This window comes from Pongo pygmaeus, chromosome 17 (assembly GCF_028885625.2).
Source record: "Pongo pygmaeus isolate AG05252 chromosome 17, NHGRI_mPonPyg2-v2.0_pri, whole genome shotgun sequence".
NCBI classification, from domain to species: Eukaryota; Metazoa; Chordata; class Mammalia; order Primates; family Hominidae; genus Pongo; species Pongo pygmaeus.
The window spans coordinates 63,424,042-63,446,982 of record NC_072390.2 but is presented as its reverse complement, the minus strand read 5'-3'; the positions used below and the strand labels follow the sequence as shown (position 1 = coordinate 63,446,982).

Here is a 22,941-nt window from a genome sequence, read left to right as displayed (position 1 = left end):
CTCCAGGTCTGCACGGCTATGCCTATACCCCAACTGCCTTTTCTCCATCCCCCATCCTGGTGACCTGCTCAGTCCCTCAGGCCACCTCTAAGTTCCCCAATTCCATGCTGACTCTCCAGTGAGCAGTGAATTCTTCAAGTGCTGCGCATGTGCTTATTCCCCAGCTGGGCACAGGTTCCAGAGAGCTGGCCCCATGCAGTCTCCATGCCTGGCCCTGGGCAGCTGGCCTCCACTGGATGGGAATAACACCGCCGATGTCCAGAGAGGGCTGAAAAGGAGCCGCCGGCAGGAGAAGTCAATACGCAAGGCCACGCCCATTATTCCTTGAAGACTCAGATCTTATCAAGGGCTTCCTGGCACACCTAACAGGTGCAGTCGGAGAACTGGGATCTGCAAGAACTCTACACGGAGCCGTTTCCAGGAGGATCGAGTGCCAGGCCCTGCCTGCAGCAGCAGCCTCTGGCCGGCTCTGCGGGGCTCTCCCAAACACGCCCGAGTGTCTCAGGGCTGTGTCAGGGCCCCGTGAGGGAGCCTGGGCATGGTCATCACCCCAAACCCATAATAGTTGCTGAGAAAGGGGACAGGATTGAGACCCATCCCAAACCTGCAGCCTTTTGGTGCCCCGAGGAAGGAAGAGGACTCGCTCTGCGGGTGCCTCTTGTGTCCTCACATGCTCTCGGCCATTCCTCCTACTCTAGTGTTTGCTGCCCAGCCAGGTTCACATGGGGTAGCCCAGCAGTGCCTCACCTCAGCTTCCATGGGGTCTCCTGCCCAGGCTTCCTCTGCAGTCAGGAGATGCCTGCAGGAAGCCCCCAGCCCCTGGCACCTGCAAACCGGAGTATGAGGATCTAGTGCCCCATGCGGCTGCCCTCAATGGGACAAATACTCCCCTCTTCAGTGTCTCAGACAATTCCAGGCATGCTCCACGTGGTTCCTCAGCAACTCCGAGTTGGGTGAGCCCCTGTGGCCCACAGTGGCCACCAGATCCCTAGCCCCCATCACTTGTCGGTCCTCCCCTCCTTTTCACTCTCTCCCAGGGATTTCAGCTCCTCCAGGAACTCTCGTTTTCCGGGGGAACAGGAGAATACATCACTTCCCTGTTCCACAGTGGGGCCCAGCGAGGGAGTGGGGAGGCCCTGGCTTCAGAAAAGCAGGGAACATGCAAAGCAGAAAAGCCCCAAGCTTTACCTCAGTCACAAGAGAAGAAGAAGGAGCAGAGAGAGGGAGAGAGCGTGGCCCTTCTCCTCTGCCCGTCCACCTACACAGCTCTCAGTCTGGAAGTACAGCCCGGCACTAAGGCCCCAAATTTTTTATTATGGTCAAATATACACAACATAAAACAGCATTCAGCTGGGTGCAGTGGCTCATGCCTGTAATCCCAGCCCTTTGGGAGGCTGAGGCAGGAGGATCACTTGAAGCCAGGAATTTGAGACCAGCCTAGGCAACATAGCAAGACCTCGTCTTTCCAAAAAATTTTTTAAAAATTAGCTGAGCATGGTCGCACACGCCCAGCTACTCACGAGGCTGAGGTGGGAGGATTGCTTGAGCCCAGGAGTTTGAGGTTACAGTGAGCTATGATCGTGTTGCTGCACTCCAGCCTGGGCAACGGAGTGAGTTTGTGTCTGAAAGCAAAAACAAGACAAAACCACAACAAAAAACAACCAACCAACCAAACAAAACAAAACAAACAAATCAAAACCTTATAATCTTAACCATTTTTGAGTACATAATTCAGTGGCTTTAAGTATATTCATAGTGTTATGAGCCATCCTCACTATATATTTCCAGAACTTTTTTATCAACCCAAACAGAAACTCTGGGCCCACTAAACAATTAACTTTTCCTCACCCTTCTCTCTATGAATTTGCCTATTCTAGGTACCTCCTATAAGAAGAACCATGCAATATTTGTCCTTTTATGGCCGATTTATTTCACTTAGCATAATGCTTTCAAGGTTTATCTACATTGCAACATGTATCAGAATTTCATGCCCCTTTATGGCTGAATAAGACATCATATCACAATAGTACACTGTATATCTAGACCACATTTTATTTATCCATTCATCCATTGATGGACATTTGGGTTGTTTGCACCTTTTGCTGTTGTGAATAATGCTGCTTTGAACATGAGTGGTCAAGAATCCCTCTGAGTCCCTGTTTATTCTTTGGGGTATCCACCTAGAAAAGTTCCAACACATTTTTAAGGCAAGAAGAGTGCGGAGGAAAAGGGTAGAGCTTTCTCTGGCTGGTGGAGACACAGGGCAAGGGATGGTCTCCTCCAGGCTTGTTTTGCTGCCTTCCTGCCTGAGCTTTGGGGGTTTCAGCCTGGCTCAGTGTCTCATTCCCAGTAGGATCCAGATGGGAAGTCCCCAAACAGCTGGGCTGCTGGCTAAGCTGAGAGAGCCAGCCAGGAATTTATGTTTTAATGATCAGTGAAAGTGAAGAAAGGATGGAACCAGAGGAAGAAGAAAAAGGAAAAGAGGAAAGGTAGAAGAACACAAAAGACACGCCTCTCCCCTCCTCTCCCGGCTCTGCTCCGATTCCCTGCCAGGTGATGGATGAGGAGGAACTAAAAGGCAAGCAGCAGGAGTAGGAAAAATGCTGAGGCTGCACTTTGCTGTAAAGGGCACCACAGGGGCGGGCAGCCCTGAGCCTACAGCTGGAGGGGAGGGCCAGTGTGGGCATGGCTTTCTGGAGGACACAGAGGGCCCGGGCTGCAGCAGGACCCGCCCCAGAGCTCCTTCGCCTGTGCTTCCCAGAGAGGACCCAGGGCCGCCAAGCTTGGCCACATCTGTGTCTGTCTGGGGAAAGGGATGCATGCAGGCTCTCTTCCTGGGTCTGCATCTCTGTTAAACGACCTTATCCAGCCTCGGCCACCAGCCCAGGGACTCCCCACCTCCTGCTGCAGCCAATCACAGTCCATGCTTGTCACCACGGCCCAGTAAGCCTGGCTATTTTTAAGGACAAAAATGAAAATCACCCATGTTCTTTGACAAAAAGGTGCCTCTCTCCATACTAGTGTCTCCTCCCCACCCTACACCCAAACAAACTCCCCTTCCCCTTCCTCTCCTTCCTCCCCATCCCTTGCTGCTCTCAGCCCAGCACTCTGTAGCTTCCTTAGGAAACTAGTGCTCTGGAAGGGGTTTCTGTGAACACCGTGGGGCAGCCTGAGATGGTCGGGTGCCAGTCTCTCCTTCTTAGCCCCTGGCCAAGTCTGACTTTGAGTCTGAACTTCAGAGGCAGGAGGTCTGGAGGAAAAGGGAAGGCTGACATTGGAGAGCAACCACAGGCCAGAGACAATCAGCGGAGCCATCCCAGCCCTCTCAGTATCCTTTCCTGCCCACCCAGTGACAAATGGCATTAGGAGCTATCAATTTAGCCAATCCTTTTAAGAACAGCCAGGCATTAGGGGCATTACCTCCTCCTCCAATCCTCAGGGATGAGTTCAGTGACCTGCAAACAAGATGAGACGCATCTGCTCCAGGGCCTACCAGCACTTCTCAGGGAATCCATCATTCGAGGCCCGCACGGAGGCAGCACTGCACCCCACACTTCTTCAGGCTCTTTCCTGTCTACCACCAGCACCCAACTCACTCCAGCAGCACACCCTTCTGACACCCCACCAAGGAGGCCCAGGAAGACCCCAATTTCTGCTTCCTGGCTCATCTTTTGGCTTGTGGCTGCTGCAAGGGGTCCAGCCTCCTATGGATCCCAGGCCCGTTGCAGGGGGCCCAGGTGGGGCTGCAGGGGGCTTGCTTGGTGACCGTAAGATCAGCAGCCTTGGGGTTCACAGGTCTGTCCACTCATCCCAGCAGGACAGCAAGTCTGCAGTGGGGGTGGCATCGGAGCTGTGGTGGGCAATGGGGCCCAGAGTGTTGTCCCTGCTCTCCTGCTGCTAAATCCACTCATCACAGCCACTGGCGTCTTCACCCCACCTTCCCCATGGCCGCTTCCCATGTCACCTGGTGCTGCACAGCACTGTGCTCCCAGGTTGCTCTCCAGCAAGCAGCTCCTGGTGACCATTACAGGCAGAGCTGGCTGCTGTCTTTCGGGCCCTGGTCCCCTCCATCCCCTCTCTCCTTCCCATCCCCACACAGTGGGAGCAACACCTTTACCCAGAGTGCACAATTGGGGCTAGAATCCTCCCTTGTAGGCCATCAGGTGGCCCCCAGGGCAGGGCCAGCCCCAGGGCACTGCCTGCTGGAGTGGGGAGGAGAGAGGCCAGGCTGCCCAGGACAAACAGAAGATGCCCACGGCTCTCCCCGAGGAAGCCACGGGAGCCTGCTCACTGCCAACCACGCCCCTCCGGCCCCAGTCCAGCCCACACTCCCCTTCAGGACTCCAGCGAGAATGTACTTCCCCGACAGTCTGCGGCCCTCAAGCTCTGGCCTGATAATTCAACCATGTTGGTGTTTGCCAAAGAAAAGCGGGAGGAAGCAGAGGCCTCCATGTGCGGGAGCCCCAGGTCCCCAACCCCTGGGAAATGGGAAAGGTCAGAAATGCATGAAGTCAAAGGCAGGTGACCTTGGACATTGGCAACATTTTCTGTCTCAGTAGTCAAGGACATCTGATATCCTCTAAATGTCTGATCCCCTGTCACCCCACCAAATTAACCCTTTTGTCACTCAAACATCCAATAGGGTGTCAACTAGCATGGTGTTGTTCAAACTGCAGGTCTCAGCAGTTTCATGGGCTGCAAAACAAATTTCCTGGGTCATGATATCAGCATTAAAAAATGTATAACTAAATTGAAAATATCAGCATGTAGCACACATTGTAACTATCAATTTGTGGGACTTTTGTTTCACCTACCCATGAAAAACATGTGAGCCACATGGAAGTGGCCGGGAGCACTGCTTTCCAAACTTTAACGAGTACGCCAATCACAGGGCATCTTGTTACAATGCAGATTCTGGTTCAAGGATGGGAGTTGGGGCCTGAGACTCAGCATTCTTAACATGCTCCCAGGTGAGGCTGCTACTGCCAGTCAGAGAACTACACCTGAAATAGACAAGATCTAGAAAACCTTGCATGTCTCCTTTATCCATTATTCAGATACTCTTGCTCTGGCCAGAGTGCTAGAAATGGGTGGAGTCCCCAGGCCAAACTTCTGGCCAGCTGGTCAGCTATCTGGTGAAGGGGCGGCTCCTCTTATGGCCCATGCAGGGCCCAGGGCAGAGCTCAGAACCAGGCATGACATCCACAAGTTAATATGATCAGCGGACGCTGGGGCCACCACCTCCACACTGGACTCTCAGGGCCAGGCGCATAACATGACAGCACCTGCTTACAGTCCTGCAACACCCAGCATGGAGCTCAGGCACATCTGCCAGGTCTGAACAAGTTGGAGGTGGTTCCTGATATCTATGCTGCCTGACCTCAACAGCCCTTCAGCTGCTGCCATGCAGGTGAGGACACTGGGGCCTTGGGGGCTGATGGGGGAATGATGTACTGGGAGCCACTCGGGTATCTATGGGTAGACCCAGGCTGCAATGCAGGATCCAAGCCCTCACGTCCCTCAACAGCCTGCCTTCTCCAGGGACCTCTGCTGAGAGTCACCTCCCTTCCCCTAGTGACTCCTAACCTCTGTGGACCCCAAGCACAGTTCTGGGTTACAATCATCAACATCAGGCAGTTAGTGACATGACAGATATTCCTAAATAACAGATGACACCAAAATCATCCCATTGTCCTCATACCCTCCTGAGCCCCCACCCTGTGCAAAGCCCTGGACCAAGCCCTGTGGTCTCATCAGAACTTCATGGAAACAGAGCTGGGGCTTGGCACTTACTCCTCTGTCCCCAAAAGCAGCCTCCATGAGTCACTGAGGAGCTGGACCAGTTTTCATGGGGCGGGAAGGGCATGGCTGGCCGGAAGGCAAGAGAGATGCCATGGATTCTTTTCTGCTCAGCAGGCCTGCAGGGCTGGCACCCAGAATGGGGGCTGAGATCAGAGGCCCTGGGGAGGGAGGAAGAGAGAGCAGCCCACAGGAGTGTGAAAGGCACAGGCCTCAGTCCCCCGGGGGTGCATCATTAGATTCCTGACTCCTGATGAGCACTTCCTCTTGGAGGAAGAACACTGAAACAGCAACCCACCTGGGCAGGTAGGCCCAGCCCAACAGGGAGGAGGGCATCCAGGTGGGCTCTGTGAGGTGCAGGTCCTGCTTTATCCCTGGGTGCACCTGTTTCCAGGTCTGCCCCCAAGGCCCACAGAAGTCTCCACTGGGCTCCAGCACTGACCACCCACCTGCTCCCCTGGCACCAAACCCAGGCTGCCTGGTGACACCTTCTCCACCTCTGCGCTGCTACCCAACTGTTGCCCTGCTCTTGAATTTTTTATAGGTTTTTGCCTGGTATTGATAAGACTGCATGATCCTTGAGGGCCCTGCTCCATCCTACACCTGCTTCCATTGCAGGCCCAGAATGGGTAGACGGGCCTGTGGCTCCCCCAGCCCTCCCACGCCCTCTCCAGCACTGTCCTTCCCTCAGAGTGGGCCTCCTCAGCTCTTCCGCCCACTGCCAATGGGCCCGGGCTTTCCTCCAACCCCACTCCCAGCTCCTAGAATGTTAAAGCCAATGGATGCTGGGAGTTGACTTGCTCCAGCCCCCCGACACCCTCAAGGTCACCCAGTCCCAGAACCAGGACTCCAACCTCTTCCCATGACATTCAAGAGCCTCCTCGAAACAACTCTTCCCAACTAAGACATACTGAGCACCTGCTGTATACCACATCCTAGAGACACCAGGGACAGGGAAGTCATAACTGAAACAAACCAAAACTGTGCAGGGCCACCGGACAGCTGGACAGCCATATCCCTGGCTGGAGTCAGGTGGCTTCCTCACTGCCCCCACTCGTAAAATAGGGTGACATCATGCTTATGGGTCCCGAGTCTGGGTTCCAGTGCTGGCTAAATCACCTTTTCGCTGCGCGCTGTTGGGCGGACTCTGGGCCTGCTTCCTCGTGTTTAAAGTAGGCTGATGGTGAAAGTGCCACCTCATGAAGTGCTGTGAGAATCACGTGAAAGAATGAATGAGAAAAGTGCTCAACACAGCTAGGCATACATCAAGCACTCAATTATCAGTTGCAATTGTCACTCGACTTCACAACTTCTATACCTCACTCTGTCTTCTGCATTCTCTCCTACCTCTGCCTCTCCAAATCTCCCCTTTTCCCTCAAGGCCCACCTCTGGGCACACCTCCTCCATGAAGCCCTCCTTGACTACTCTGGATATCAATGACCAATGCTATCTCTGAACCCCAGATCTCTGCAGACCTCACCACTCCCTAATGCCTCCCAACTCTGAATACCCTGAGTCCTCCTTGGGCCTCAGTCTGGCCCTCTCCTATATTCCAATCCCTGGGTTGACCTGTTTTGCCAACCTGCAGGAACTCACAGAGATCCATTCTCTCTTCTGTGGACTCTGAAGGTAGATGGGTGAGCCCCACCACCAGCTGTCAAAAGCTTCTGGGTTTATTGGCCAAGAGTGAAAAGTAACTTGGAGCATGCTAGGAAGGGAGACCAATAGTGCCCTGCTCTGAACCCAGTGATATATCCACAAGCACCTGGGGTTAAGGCCAGAAAGGGCATCCAAGTGTGGTGGCAGCAGCACTCCAGGCCTTCCTTCTCAGGCAACGCTCTCTCTGGCATCTGTCTTGGGGTTTCCAGGGTCCCCAGTCAGCTTTCTCCCTCTTGGCAACAGCTCCCTGAACTACAGCCCAGCTGGAGCAGGGACAGTACCGAGCTGTTTCCAGAGCCTGGTGGGGGTGTCCACAGCCCAGAATAGGCTGTGCACAGGCTAGGGCTCAGTAGGCTGTGGCCTTGCAGGCCTGTCCAGGTGGTCTTGTGCTATGGCTACAAGGCAGAACTGGCTCACGTTCGAGAACAGCATCCCTTTCTCTCTACTCATCCTCAAGAACAGCTCAAGCCCACCTCTTAGATGCCACCTTGACTGGCCCAGGTCACAGAGACCCCTCAGAACGCTCATAGCAGCCACTCACTGGGCCGTTGGGCTTCTGCCTGCCCCCCCACCCCCAAAACTTTCGATGACCGCCTTGTCCTGCAAGGAGCACAGCCACAAAGCAGAGATTGCTACCGCCTGTGCTGGGGCCACGTCTGGACCATGGTGTGTTCTGGTTAGCCAGTTAGATATTTTAAAAATATTTGAGCTAACATAAATCAAAATATTTCACATAAAAAGCCACAATTTCTGACTTTTCTTGAAAAAACTGGATGATCAAGCAACACTGGCCCACCTTCTTGCACTGTAACCATCAGCTAGAGCTAAGAAGTGGTGTCCCCTTCAGACCAGGCAATCAACCCCAGTTCTCTGCAGACCCCTACACTCTCTAATGCCTCCCCGCTGCTCACAACCTCACGCTCACCTGGCTCCCTCACTCACACATGTTACCTGCCTGGCCCCCATAAGGCATCCAAGTTTGTGAGCCCCCTGCGAAGGAGCAACTAACTGGAAGTGGTCTATGCCTACAAACAAAAATGAGGGGTCCCCCTGAGAACTTGGAAATAAATCAGGACGAAGGATTGCCCTTGGGAGTTACACTGTGAAATAATACATGATAGTCCAGGTCCAAAACAGAAATATGCAAGGTCATTGCAAGGAGAAAGAAAAAACGGCTCCAGACCAGCAGTACTCAACCATAACCTGGCTGAAGATAGCCACAGCTATTATAGGAAGATGGTGTCACTCAGCAGAAACTGGGCTGTGCATACCCAAGCTCCTCCTAGGGACAGGGTGCCCCTGCTCAGTGTCTCAAGGGAGGAAAGGACAGCCCAGGGATGTCCCACTGCTCCTGTAATGCCCCCACCACCCTCCAGCTCAGCCCTAATGTGAGCTGAGTCGCTGCCTCCTTCCCCAGCTAAACTACGAGCTTCTGGAGGCTGAGGACCTGTCTGTTCCTTTCCTTGGACCCCAGGAGCCTGAGCTGACCTCACCATAGACATTCAGTTCCTCTTTGACAGTTTCATGATGGATTCCCAGAAAGTAGAAAATGGTCAGCAGCAGGTAACAAATGCTCTACCCACCCTGGTATTAGCAGACGGACAGCGGCGGGCTGCTGATGGGCAGAGACAGGTGGCACATTACAAGTGGACCCAGCACACACAGCTTGGGTGTTAGAGGGCAGGCCCCTCTTCTGCCAGGGAGCCCTCATGTATCCCGCACAAAGCCTGAAGCATGCTGGACAGCAACCACAGGAATCTCAGACTTGATCCAGTGCCCAGCGCTCCTACAGCTCTCCCTGAATTCTCTGCGAACCACAGGGAGGCAAAGAAATGGGCAGCAAAAGCCCAAGGCCTCTGATTCCTGGAGTGGCCTCCAGGCTCAGAGACAACACTGCAAAGCTGCCTCTGCCTTTGCTTGGAGGACCCGAGGGAGGGAAACTCCTGCTCAAAGGCAGCTGCCCTTTGACCTTTCCTAAAGCAGGAAAGCAAATCATCAATATTGTATTCCTCACAGATTGTTGGTTTCCAAACTATTTTCCTCTAATACCATACTTGTTTTTCAAACGAAATCATAAACGACTCTCCCCAAATATAAAAAATATAATAAATACTTGTGTTTATTGAGAATTTAGTATGTGCCGGCCCCTGTGCTAAATGCTTGTCATATATTAATTTAATCCTCAAGACCATCCTATAATGTAGGCATTATTTTTGTCCCCCTTGTACAAATTAGGAAACTGAGGACACGAAGGGTTGCTCAAGGTCACCTGGCTAGGAAGAGGCTGGCTCAGAACTGAAACCTGGACAGAATGGCTCCAAGGCATGGATACTCTGACCAAAGAGAGTGAGGGTCCCAGAGCTCCACTCCTTCAATTTGCCAGCCCTTGCCCAACATCCCCCATAAGCTGCTAGACCCCCTGGTCCCTCCTAGAGTGGGCCTTGGAACCTGCTCCAGATCAAGCCTTTGGGTCCTGTCCAGGGTGCCAGCAGTTATGAACTCTCCAGGGAGTCTGAAGTCATTTAGGGAGGTCTGGAGGGTGGCACTGGGCCTCATACCCCTGGAGTCTGCACAGCTCAGCATTGTCCTTCCTGCCAGTCAGCTCTTAATAACCCTGCGGCTGCAGTTAGGCAGAGCATGCATCACCACCCAGTTACCCTCCCACATGGGGACCCTGGAACAGTATGCCAGTGGCCCAGTGACAGGGCAGGATGATGACTCAGGCGTCTGACTGCAATCCCGAGCATTTGCTCTGGACTAGCAATATCTCAGATTCCCACTGCCTTGTGGCATGAGCCAATGAATCACTGAACGTTCCCACCAGGTTGAGCTGAGATAGGGTAGGAGCTCTGAGGAAGGGGGAAAAGGGACAGATGAGACAGGTGCAGTCCTTTTGAGCTGCAAAGTCTTCTTCTGGTGAGAGGGTATGAGAAAGCCAAGCTCTAGCAGGCCATACATATTTGCAAGCCATGTCCACTACCTTGTAGAACATAGAGCCCGATTACAGAGGTCTCCCACAACAGATTGTCAAGCCAGGGACAAGAGCTCTTGGCCAAGGCCACATAGAAGGTTCAGGTATGGTTTCCTGGGTTTGGTTTCCTCAATTATTTCTCTCCGGAACATGATCAAGTAATTGGGAAAACAGGCAGCCAGAAAAATCTAAGTTCCAGTTAATTCCATCAGGAACCCACTCTAGTGTGCGTGCTTGAGAACAGGGACCTTTTCGTCTTTCCCATCATTGTATTTCCAGGACCTGGTATGAAGTGGGCAATCAACAGAGGCCAGAAGGGAGGCTGTGGGCTCCCTCCGAGAGGCCCATGGTGGGCCTCTGTGACCTAAGAGCTCCTCCCACAGGCTAGTCTGGGACGGCTGCAGTGAGGAAGGACTCCCAGGTGCAGCCAGATGCCTTGCAGCAGAGAGCCCACAGGGGGCAGATCCTGATGGCTGTTCTAATTAGTCCATCAGAGTCCTTGGTCTCTACTTCCCATTATTTCTGTGGTTAATTTCACCCACTAGAGCATGGTAGCAGCAGATAACCTCTTCACACACACAGCAGGAGAAGTCTGTAGCCAGATACAACCGCAGGGAGCAGGCTGAGTGGTTAACTGGCAGATAATTAACTGAGAAATCCCCCACAGCCATCTGCAAACTCCACTGAGACATGGAGAAGGAGGGGATATAAGGCCAGAAAGGAGCCTCCCATAGCCTCAACTGTCACTGAATTTCACCCAGAATCCTAGAAGCTTAGAAGTAAAAAGACCTTACAAAGTATCGAGTCAAGTGTTGGAGAGGATGTGGAGCAACTGGAGCCCTCAAACACTGCTCATGGGAATGTAAGATGGTGCAGCTGCTGTGGAAAACCATATGGAATGGCTTGCAATTTCTTGAACCATTAAACATAAACCTTATGACCCAACAATTCCACTCCCAGGCATACACCTGAGAAAAATGAAAACACATGTCTACATAAAAACTTGCACACAAATGTTTTTAGTACCATTATTAATAATAGCCAAAAGGTAAAAGCTACACAAACATCCATCAATTGATGACTGGATAACAAAATATGAACTATGCATGCAATGGAATATTACTCAGCTGTTAGAAGGAATAAAGTGCTGATCCATGCTACCACATGGATGAACCTTGAAAATACGAAGCTAAATGAAAAAAGCCAGTCACAAAAGATCACATAAGTTTTCATTAATATGAAATATCCAGAATAGACACATCTAGAGAGACAAAAAGTAGAATGGTATTTGCTTACAACTGAGGCAGGAAGGAGGCAGGGAGACAAGGGGGTGATAGCTAAAGGGTTTCTTTTAGAGGTGATGAAGGTGGTAAAGGTCACACATATTTATAATTAGACTGAAAACCATTTAATTGTATATTTTAAATGTGTAAATTATAAAATATATAAATCGAATCTGAATAAAGCTGTTAAAAAAGTAATGTACATGGGTTGGCCCCATGATTATTGACTTGGGTTGGAATCTCTGGCTTAGTAGCTTGGAGGCCTCTCCAAAAAAAACCATAGTTGTTAGAATCATCTAGGACCAAATAAATAAAAGAACATCAATGAAAAGCCTAAAAGGCCGGGCGCGGTGGCTCACTCCTGTAATCCCAACACTTTGGGAGGCCGAGGTGGGCGGATCACGAGGTCAGGAGATCGAGACTGTCCTGGCTAACACTGTGAAACCCCGTCTCTACTAAAATATACAAAAAATTAGGCGGGCGTGGTGGCGGGCACCTGTAGTCCCAGCTAGTAGGGAGGCTGAGGCAGGAGAATGGCCTGAATCCAGAAGGTGGAGCTTGCAAGTGAGCCAAGATCATGCCACTGCACTCCAGCCTGGGGGACAGAACAAGACTCATCTCAAAAAAAAAAAAAAAAAAAAGCCTTAAAAAAAAATCACTGAGTCAGCTGGGCATAATGGTTCACGCCTGTAATCCCAACAGTTTGGGAGGCCAAGGCAGGCAGATTGCCTGAGCTCAGGAGTTTGACACCAGCCTGGGCAACATGGTGAAACCCCGTCTCTACTAAAATACAAAAAATTAGCCAGGCATGGCGGTATGTGCCTGTAGTCCCAGCTACTCGAGAGGCTGAGGCAGGAGAATTGCTTGAATCTGGGAGGCGGAGGTTGCAGTGAGCCGACATTGCACCACTGCTCTCCAGCCTGGGCGACAGTGAGACTCCATCTCAAAAAAAAAAAAAAAAAAAAAAAAAATTCACTGAGTCTAGGCTCCCACTGAATCTGGAGAACTTGTTTGAAGCTTCCTGGAAGGGTATCTGTTGCCTCACCAAAGATGAGGGTGCATCTCATGGTGCAGCTCCAGCCAGCCAGCAAGCCAGCCACCCATCTATATCTATTCGTCCACCCATCCACCCAGCAATCCACCCACCTACCCGCCATTCATCTATTCATTCCATCCATCCATCCATCCATCCTTCCATGCATCCACCCACCCACCCATCCATCCATCCGTCTATCTACCCAGCCAGCCCTCCACCCACCCATCTATCCAACCATCCACACATTTATCCATCTATCCATGCATCCATCCATCCACCCACCCACCCATCCATCTGTCTATCTACCCAGCCAGCCATCCACCCACCCATCTATCCATCTATCCACACATTCATCCAGCCATCCACCCACCCATCTATCCATCCACCCACACATTCATCCAGCCATCCACCCACCCATCTATCCATCCACCCACACATTCATCCATCCATCCATCCATCCATCCATCCATCCATCCATCCACCCACCCACCCATCTAGCCATCCATTAATCCATCCATTCACTCACCCATCTATCCATTCATCCACCCATCTAGCCATCCATCCATCAATCCACTCATTCACATATCCATCCATCCATCCATCCATCCATCTATCCACCTATCTAGCCATCCATCCCAATCCACCCATTCATGTATCCATCCAACCATCCATCTATCCATCCATCCACCCGCCCATTGATCCACCCACCTGTCCATCCATCCATCCATCCATCCATTCATCCATCCATCAATCCACCCACCCACCCAATCATCCATCTATCCATCCACCCACCTATCCACCCACCCATCCATCCATCCATCCATCCATCCATCCACTTATCTAGCCATCCATTCATCCATCCATTCTCCTACCCACCCATCTAGCCATCCATCCATCCATCCATCCATCCATCCATCCATCCATCCACCCATTCTTATCCATCCATCTATCCATCCATCCACCCATCTATTCATCTACCCATTCATCCATCCACCCATCTATTCATCTACCCATTCATCCATCCATCCATCCATCCACTCATCTAGCCATCCATTCAGCCATCCATTCACCCACCCACCTGTCTAGCCATCCACCCATCTGTCCACCCATTCTTATCCATCCATCCATCCATCTATCCATCCATCCATCCATCTATTCATCCACCCATTCATCCATTCATCCACCCACCTATCCACCCATTCATCCACCCACATGTCCATTTAAAAAACACTAACTCAAGCTTGGTATTGAATGTTACGGACACAACAAGAAGGGCAGAGAAGCAATCACGCAGTTATGACATCAAGGGTCAAGTGCTACAGGGGCCCAGAGAAGCAGCACCAACATAGGAGAGAAACACTAAAAATGTTATTTTTGATCTGCTTGCTCCACTTGACAGAAAAATGAAAACACAACTATTAGACATTAGAACTAGAAGAGACCTTAGAAAGCAAAGTCATCACCTGTAAGGCTCACCATTATTTTATGAACCACAAAGAAAATATGCTGTCAATTAAGTTATGCCATAATGCCTTCATGATAGTCTTACATGTAGAAAAATTGCTCACGCAGGCCTCACCTGGCTCTGAGACTGTTTCATCTCTTCTGAGTCAACTTCTGGCAATTTCTTCCACCTTTGGTGGCATTGTTTAGCATGCATGAGACTGACAATTCTTACTGTTTTACAGGAAAGTATGAGATTGCAGTCTTTCCTCCAACAATATTTGCTTCTCTAATATTAAATTGGTGCCCCACTGCTCTGTCTTCTGGCCCGTCTGCTAATAAATCATGATGAGACCCTTTTGTAGATACCTTTAATGATATTCATACTCAATATGTGGATAATCAACAACAAACCTTCTTTAACTGAGGATGCGACACTATGAACAGTAGGCCCATGTTCACACAGGCTCAGGCCATGACGACTATGTCCTGCCTGTCATCTGGCAACAGCAAGGGTGCTATGCCAGCAATAATAAGATGCACCCTGATTTAAGAAACATTAAGATGTGAAATGAACATGCCTCCTAGCATCAATGAAACGAGCAAGCCAATTCTTCATATTATAGGTGAAGAAACATACTCACAGAGCTATGATACGACACGCCCCAAATCCCAGAGCCTGGACTAAAATCCTTGCTTCCTGAGATTTGTGCCAATGTCTTTTCTTTCTCCTCCCTCGGGCTGCCTCCAGGAGACTGCCATCCCTAAGCTTGTCTTCCATTTTCTTGCTTCAAAACAAAAGTGTTTTAGAGCATACAAGACAGTGAGTTGAACATATCAGTATATGCAGTCTTGGTCCAAGAAGCTGGTGAGGGTGGGTGATGGGGGCCCTTGTCTCAATGCCATCTCAGAACCCCGCTTCAATGTGTGAGTAAGCAAGAAAGACCATTAGTTTATAGCTGTCCTAAGACTGCATTTCCACTCCCCACAGGCTGGTCCCCAGGCTATCATTCAATAATATTGTGCCATGTTTATAGATGAGGCTGGCCAGGTGTTTTCTCAGACTCACATAACTCTCCCTAGGGGAGGGACCCTCAGGGAGACAGCCTCCCCATCAGATCGCCTATGAGAAAGTCTGGCAACGCCCTTGCCAAACCCAGTGTTAAAAATCATTATTCCTGTTGCACACACACAGAATATACAGAGATCAGAAGGCTGCTAAGTTGATTCTCAGTGTCTAAACATGCTGCTCACATCCGGGCAGTACATCTACCTCACAGAGCAGTGGATCAAGGCGGGGGAAAACACATTTTTCTTTTGGGAGCCTGGAATTGCAGGGCTGGACCCTTGAAATTAACACAGATTAACACGATCAGGTCCTCTTTGCTTCTACAAAAGCTCTTTTTTCTTTTCCTATAGCTGGATAAAGAATTGGGCCTAACACCTTAGTGGTGAGGGCAGATCTCTGTTCAACTGAGCTGAGATACCCTTCTCTGCAGGCCAGACCAAAGCCTGAAAGGACCATCCTCCAAATTGGAAATGTGTCTACCCAACACATAGGAGAGCAGTGGCCTATGGAAACATGGTGTCTACGTGGCTGAGAGAGCAAGGAGGCGCCTCTCAGATTTCAACGAGCTTAACATTCTCACCAGGGACATGCCAGTGTAAAATGTCACCAATATGAGACAGGCTGCACTGGGACTGATGCAGCAGGAGACCACTCAGGGCCAGCTGGGAATATTGCAGGGAAAGGGAAGAACTGGTTTGGCTGCAAAAGATAATGAAGAATTTGTCTATCTCATCCAGCACTATTCAAGAGAGGGGATGGAGAGACTGCCAGGAAAAACCCCAGCATTCCAGTCTGATGTATAGTGACAAGCCAAGAACAGAGCTGGAGACACCGAGATGTCAGAGCTCAAAAGAAATATCCCTTCGGCTCACCCAGTAGCCTTTGCTCTGGCTCTGTCCTTGACTCAAAGCGCAACAAATGCCTGTCACTTCCTCGGTGTCTGCCAGGCACCGTGCTAGACCTTGGGATACCAAGGTGAATGAGAGACGGGCTCTGCTCAAGGGCATCCCCAGAGTGGCAAGGAGAAGACAGAGTATGAAGTGACAAGGACACCATAGGAAATCCTGCCCAGAGCCACATCTGCTTGCTCCAACTGACAGAAAATTAAAAACACAACAGGTACGAAGGTGCCCATGGGGAGTGACAAACAAATGAAGCAGATACAGACACAGACTTCGGAGCTCATCGCCTCCATCACATGACCTTCAGGAAGTTCCTGAACTCTTGAGGCCTCAGTCTCCCCAGCGCCAAGTCACTCTTGTTACTTCCTGTGTCAGCCCCAGCTCCCCACCCCGGGAGCTCCCTAGAAGCAAGCAATGATGGGGCACATCTATTGCATGCCTGGGGGGTTGGGGGCAGGCTCTGCGCACACTCAGGTTTGATTGCTTTTAGTGCTCTCAACCCCATGGGGTGCATGCTATTAGTCTCTCCAATTGACAGTGAGGAATTGGAGGCATGGAGATTATTAGACACATTGGTTGGCAGCTAGGTGAGCTGTCCCCTCTCACCTCACGTACTCAAAGTGGATTGGCCACTTGGAGGGTGTCACAGGTGGGAAAGCTTTGAGGTCACTGGGCTGGCTCAGGGAAGCCCCGTGACAGGCCAAGTAAGGCTGGGTCACGGCACCCTCTGTTAGGGCTCATCACATCACACTGGGGGCCTTGTCCATCTATGCAAGACCCAGGGGTCGCCCTTTCGCCTCCTAACTCCAGCACCTGGTACCCGCCCTGTCGCTAGAGGAGATCTCCTTCTAATCCTCTGGATCCTGTGAGCACAGGACATGGACAGTGCAGAGGCCAGCTGAGCAGGAAGGTGCTGGCATGAGGGGGACAGTCTGGTGGGCACTAAGACATCCCCACACTCAGCTACAGACATGGCTTGCTAGCTTATTCAGCCCTCAGGAATTATTTACGAAGGGCTGTAATAACCTGGGATTGCTCATGGCACCATGATATGTAGGAAAGAAAACACAATTTTTAATGGACCCTGGAATCTCAACTACATGAAAATACATAGAAATAGGACTGTAAACTACAAATATCCAAAGACATCTTTCAGAGGTGGTATTAGGACTAACTTTTTTCCTTTTGCTGTTTCTGTATTTTCTTTTTATCTCCCCAAAATGAGATTTTGGCATTTTTATGAACAAGAAAAAAAAAAACCTTTAAGAGAAAAAATGTAAAGGTTGGCTGTTGACCCCCCTGGCTAGATCACTGGTTCCGAGGGGTCTGTGTCTTTTCAGATCCGGTCACAGTGTGAGGCCCTGGCCACACCCTGGGCCAATAGAACCATCTGCTCAGACTCCTCCAGCAACACTGCTTTACAATTCGCCAGGCCTTTCCAACACCCATGAGCAGATCGGCAGAGAGGAGATTTTCTGCTCTGTTGAAGCTTTCAGGCCCCTGTGGGGTGGGCAGTCCTCCCATGCAGAGAGGCCTAAAGTCTTCAGGTCGGAGGTGGCAGCATCCTACCCATTGATCACTCCGTGCACCACCACTGAATCTGGAATCTGCTCCACTCGTATAGGGGCAGGAGTGAGAAGGAGTCTTGCTGGGATTGTCCCCTGCTCTTCCCCCAGGAAAAAGGCTGGGGTTGGAGGTGGAGACTAATCACAGTGTCTCCATTCTGGGGCTCTTGCAGGGAAGATAGTCCCCATAAAGTACTTTTGGCCCATGCTGAACACTTCGCTACATTCAAGAAATGCCATTGCCCTTATTGGTGCTATCATCCTTGTTCTTGCCCTGCGTGTTGTTATAGAACTGTCTCTGTTGACCACAATGGTAAGTACAGGAGCCTGCCCGCCCACACCACCATGCCGTTTCACCGTTTCATGGCCCTCTGAGCAGCAGATCCTTCTGGCCGGCAAATACCAAAAGGTTCCCAAGTTCTGACCTTAAATTTTAAATGCACAGAGGTGACAACTGCCATGAGCTTATTGCTGGCTCCCCTCAACCTCAGCAGGCCCTGCTGCATATATTCTGAGTCTGTGTATTGCTGGAGGCAAGACAGGCTTCATGCACTTCTGAGTATCCTTGGAAGGTGCTACCTTGGCCTCAGAGGTGAGAGGTGCCTGCCACACCTTCTCTCCTTGCTAATGACAGCACACTTCCAACTTCCTTCAGGCTGAGCCTCTGAAAACTTAAATATGAATGAGCAGAAGTTCATAGGCTAAGTTAGGTGGTTTTGATTGTTCACCTGTGACTTATAAAGCAAATATGGTTCAGGGGATGCCTGTGATGTTCCCTAGGTTGCCAAGTAGGAAAAATCTGGAGTCCTGGTAAGACCATCAGAGCCTCCCCCAACTTCCCAATACCCTCAGCTGGGGTTTCCCTGCCCACCCAGGCCACCTACCCGCTGTTTCAGGGTCTGAAGCTTACTGCAGGCCCACTGGAGCTGGAAAGGCTGAAAGGGCAATGGAATAGAGGGCGATAGAGGCTCCCTCCTGGGCCCCGCTGCAGGCAGAGATCTGTCCCCTGCACTGGCCACTGGGTCTTCTCATCTGAAACAGTCCAAGTTCTCAGGCTGGAGAATAGAACACCCAGCATTGGCCCTCCTCCAGACAAGGGGGCTGGAGCTGCATGCCAGCACACAAGCTGCTTCCTCGGCCCATTCTGCCCAGACAACTGCTATCCACCTGTGTTAGGCCATTCTCACATTGCTATAAAGGAATACCTGAGGCTGGGTAATTTAAAGAAAAAAGGCTTCATTGGTTCATGGTTCTGCAGGCTGTTCAAGCATGGCACCGGCATCTGCTTGGCTGCTGGGGAGGCTTCAGGGAGCTTTCACTCATGGCAGAAGGCAAAGTGAAAGCAGGCACGTCACACGGCCAGGGCAGGAGCAAGGCGGGGGGTGCCACACACTTTTAAACCAGGTCTCATGTGAACTCAGGGAGAGAGTTCGCTTATCACCAAGGGGATGATACCAAGCCATTCATGAAGCATCCATTTCCATGATCCAAACACCTCCCACTGGGCCCCACCTCCAACACTGGAGACCACATTTCAACATGAGATTGAGAGGGGGCACATATTCAAAACCTATCACTACCCTTCAAGTCCCAGCCTGCATGCCCTCCTTCCCAGGGCTAGCTTTCTGCTGAGTGTCAGCTGACTGGTCATCTATCTAGTCACAGGTCTGTCTCCCGTTGGAGGCTGCGGGTCCCTTAACTCTATGTCTTCCTCCATTTCCTGCTGCCTCATGCAAGGTAGGCAGTCAGCAAATCGATGATAAATGAATGAGGCAGTGAACAAAGAGGCCAGTTGATGTTACACTTCTTTGTTCACTGTTATATCCTATGTTGCACTAGAACTTCATCCTCCAACATTTGCCCCTTATTCCACCCACTCAGCTCCCCCAGGAGACCCGGAAGCTGGGGCAGGGCCCACATGATGCAGTGGAGGTGGAAGATCTGGCTTTACACCTTCAGGTTGAGGAGACAATAAAAACAGCAGTCACTGCTAGTTGAATCTAGAATATCCATTGTCTCCTTCTTCCTTGTTAATAGAATCCTTATAACACTGGGGGAGAAAATGTACCTAGAGAAAAACTACATTTTGCAGCCTCCCTCACAGATAGGAGTGACCAATGAGGTGTAAAGGGAATTTACTGAACCCTTTAAAGGGACTGATTCCAGCCGGGTGCGGTGGCTCACGCCTGTAATCCCAGCACTTTAGGAGGCCGAGGTGGGTGGATCACGAGGTCAGGAGATGGAGACCATCCTGGCTAACACAGTGAAACCCCATCTCTACTAAAATACAAAAAATTAGCCAGGTGTGTTAGCATGCCCCTCTTGTCCCATCTACTCGGGAGGCTGAAGCAAGAGAATCGTTTGAACCCGGGAGGCGGAGGTAGTGAGCCGAGGTCGCACCACTGCATTCCAGCCTGGGTAACAGAGCAAGACTCTGTCTTCCAAAAGAAAAAAAAAAGAAAGAAAGAAAAGGAAAAGGGACTGATTCCATTGGCACATGCCTTTTGCTCTTCCCACTTTCTCTTTCTTGTCTGGACTGTGGATGTGATGAATGGAGATCCAGCAACTCTCTTGGGCCATGAGACAACTTTGAGAATAGCAGTCAACTATTACACAGGGCAAAGCAGAAAGACAGAAAGAGCTTGGGCCCCTGTAATCACAGAGCTCTCACGCAAAGCCTGAGCTGCCTGCCTGTAGACATAAGAAAGAAATAAAGGAGTATGTTGTTTAAACCTCTGTTCTTTGGATTTTCTGTTCTATGTCACCGTGGTAAGCAGCTTTCTAAGACGGTGTTGAATGATCCTTGCCTCCTCCCATTCATGATCTGTGTAATCTCCTCCCTTGACTGTAGGCTGAACCTAGTGACTTGTTTCTAACAAATAGAATATGACAAAAGTGATAGGATGTCACTTCTGTGATTCAGTTACAAAAGACCATGACTGCCACCTTGTTGACTCTATTGCCTCCTCAGCTTGCATGATTTGATGAACCAGCTGCCATGCTGGAGAGGAACTGTGGACAACTCAGTCCAACAGCCTGCAAGGAACTGAATCCTGTCACCACCCACACACATGAGCTTGGAAGTGGCTCTTCCCGCAGTTGAATATTGCCTCAGCTGACACCTTGATTGCAGCCTCAGAGAGATCCCAGAGCAAGGGAGTGAGCTAAGCAGAGCTCCAATTCTTTACCAGCATAAACCATGAAATAACAAATGTATGCAGCTCAAGGCTGGGCACATGGGCTCGCGCCTATAACCACAGCACTTTGGGAGACCAACGTGGGAGGATGGCTTGAGTCCAGGAGTTCAAGACCAGCATGGGCAACATACAGAGACCCCATCCCTACAAAAAAATAAAATATTAGCCTAGTGTGGTGGTGTGCACCTCTGGTCCCAGCCATTTGGGAGGCTGAGGCAGGAGGATTACTTGAGATTGGGAGGTTGAAGCTGCAGTGAGCTGTGATCACACCACTGCACTCCAGCCTGGGTGATAGACTGAGACCCTGTCTCTCTAAAAAAAAAGTTAATTAAAAAATAAATGTATGTAGTTTCAGCTAAGTTTTGGGGTAATTTGAGGGGTAATTTATTACACAGCAATAGACAGCACAACCAACAATCCTAATCCTAATTGAGACCCGGAAGGGTGCCGCTCCCACTCTCCCCTTTGCTCTCAGTCTCCTCGTCTGGATAAGAGGCTGGGCTGGGTGAGCTCTAAGGTGCCTGCCACCTTTAAAATCCTAGAATCGTATGACTTACCCAAGGACAGGCCACAAGAAGCCCAGGTGCCAGGTCCCCTGACCCCATCCCTTGGGTGGCCAGGCTCGGGGGTCCATTTCCTCATGCCTGCTTAGTGCTGATTCTTTTGTTCATTGTGACTTGATGCTTCGAGACAGGGAAGGGAAGAGGGATGTCAAGATGACCTTTCCAATGCCTGGCAGTGGAGACTCGGCACCACTCAGCCCACGGCCACCTCCCTCTTGGCAGACCAGAGGCCTTCAGGGCCCAGCAAGCCCTGACAGCAACTCTTGCTGTTCATCAAGACAAGGGCCTCAGCTCTCTCAGCCTGGCCCCAGGGACTTGCAGCACATGCTCAGGGCATGCTGCAGCCTGACTGAGCGCACCAGGTGAGGAGGAGGCCCAAGTGGGGCAGTCCTCATTCCTTGGATAGTTCTAGTCTTCTCAATCTATCAAAAATAAACTCCTGTGGGGAGCTCAGATTGGGCCAGCTTCAGGATGGGCGCAGGAGGGGGACAGTTATCTGCTGTGGGCGCGTGGATTTCCGGCACCTTGCTTTTTGCCAACAAGGTCACAGCGTGCACCTGGTGTTTCCAAGTGAGGAGGGAGGAGACAGAGGCCGGGATGGAGGGAGGGTTGGAAAGTGGTAGCTGGAGAATGTGTGAGGACTCATTCCAGAAATCCCCAGGCTGCCCAAAATGCCAGGCCCCACAAACAGCTCAGGCCTCAGCCCCTGGGCCTCTGCCGGCTACTCCATAGCCATTAGGCCAGCTCACAGACCTGCCACGTGGCAGTCAGGAGCACAGATCCATGCTTCAACAACTATGGGGCCCGGAGCAAGCAGGACTGGCTATATAATTTGCGAGGCCCAGTCGGGGCGGGGTGGGGTGGGGGCGGGGAAGAATGAAGGGCTTCTTGCTCAAAATAAAAATTTCAAAACAGTGACTATGGAGTATTAACCAAACATTAACCCTTCTGAGTGTGGGACCCTGTGCATCCGCATGGGGTGCAGGCCCAGGAAGCCAGCCGGTGAGCAATGCATCCCCCAGGACCCGCCGGAAGAGGGTAGGCAAGACTGCAGCCACAGTTCACGACACCAAAGAAACTGTCCGCTGCACATTGCAGGAGTGGGAGGAGGGGGGCTTGTGTTCATAGGAGGGACCTGTGGCACAGGAGAGGTAAAAATTCACCTCTTTGGTCCATGTCATCTGGTTGATAGGAAACAGTCCTCTAAGAAATTGTTCAGGAGCCTCTATCACACACAGTGCATAACTAAATGCCAGATATTCTGAAAGAAAAGGATCTGAATGGGTTCCCAGTATCACTGGGCCTGGCCCTAACCCCACCTAAGGCAAAGGTATATCCTCACCTTGGCCTGCTCACCTGAGCCAGTCACCTTCATCTATAGGCCTCATTCCTATACCTATAAATAAGAATAACATATTAAAAAAAAAATCCCAGAGTTTAAGAACATAAAAAT

At 50.8% G+C, this 22,941-nt stretch overlaps 1 protein-coding gene across 11 annotated transcripts in view; it reads right to left on the bottom strand.

The window, feature by feature from the left end:
* The window catches only part of CTIF (cap binding complex dependent translation initiation factor), a 327,569-nt gene that overhangs the window by 249,966 nt on the left and 54,662 nt on the right, over positions 1-22,941 (bottom strand). For 2 of the 11 annotated variants that reach the window (XM_063653653.1, XM_063653656.1), the window contains exon 2: positions 6,919-7,006. The exons of 8 other annotated variants lie outside the window; for them this stretch is intronic. The gene's annotated coding sequence lies outside the window, so the exon portion shown is untranslated. Of the gene's footprint in view, positions 1-5,793; positions 5,961-6,918; positions 7,007-22,941 lie in introns of those variants that run through there. One more of the 11 variants, XM_063653659.1, reaches the window with a different exon arrangement.